Raw genomic sequence first — 1035 nt, forward strand, 5'->3', positions numbered from 1 at the left:
CCAACCCTCTACATTGCGAGTAAATCACTCGCATATGTGACTAAATCTTACTCTGGGCGACTAAATAATGTCTGACATTAGCCATTGGCTAATAAATTCTTAGAATTTACACGCCAGTATGTGTGTGAGAGGCGTTCAACACAGATTTTGACTGGATAAACATGCTGACTGAGCGCTTGAGAGTTTCGCTCTCCGTCAAGCGATCTGTACTATGCCAGTCTGGCATGAACGACTCGAATAGTTCCTGAATCAAATGAAGGCCCGCCTTCTGAAATACGAAATGTGCTGTGATTGGTTAGCTGGGCCAGTGTGTGTTGTGATTGGCAGCACTCGGCGCCTGGTCGGGAAATATCATGTCCCTTACCATAGCTGCCTGCGATCTTCAGTGTAAATATTGTGTCAAAATCAAATCATTTTGACCGCGATTTAAACCCGGATGATTGTAACCACTCTTAAGTTTGTCTGCCTTGGGAAAGCTAGCGCGTCTCCGACATAGTGAAACACTCGTTGCCTTCTCTAGTGCAGCTTAACCAGGTCTCGTCCTATTCGTCGATATTTGTGGAAAATATGCGTTGTAGTCCAAACGAGTCGTTCGTTGTAGTTTTTGAATAACAGTGATTTCTGTTAAATAAAATATCTCCTTTTGAAGTGGACTTTGAGCTTTGTAACTTTGCAGATCTTTTTTATGCTCAAACAGCAACATTACAGACTAACTTAAGTTGAAAAAGCATAATAGGACCCCATTAATAATATTTTAATATTTTTAATAAATTTCACATATTTAGATGTATTGACTAACTGTAGCTGTAATTTTAACTGTAGTGTATTTAATATTACTTTTAAAGTTAATATATTTTACTTTTACTAAATTGCAATTTCATCATTAAAAATTTAACTGCAAATTTAAATACATGACACGTTTCAGTGGAAATTACATTATTTTAGTTTATCCTAAATGCGTGTCAGTATCAGCAGCACACTTTAAAGACAAAAATATTTCAAAGACAAAAAAAAAAAAAATAAAAAATTTGAGGG

The sequence above is a fragment of the Sinocyclocheilus anshuiensis genome, unplaced genomic scaffold, assembly GCF_001515605.1.
Source record: "Sinocyclocheilus anshuiensis isolate Anshui unplaced genomic scaffold, SAMN03320099.WGS_v1.1 scaffold1529, whole genome shotgun sequence".
Lineage (NCBI taxonomy): Eukaryota > Metazoa > Chordata > Actinopteri > Cypriniformes > Cyprinidae > Sinocyclocheilus > Sinocyclocheilus anshuiensis.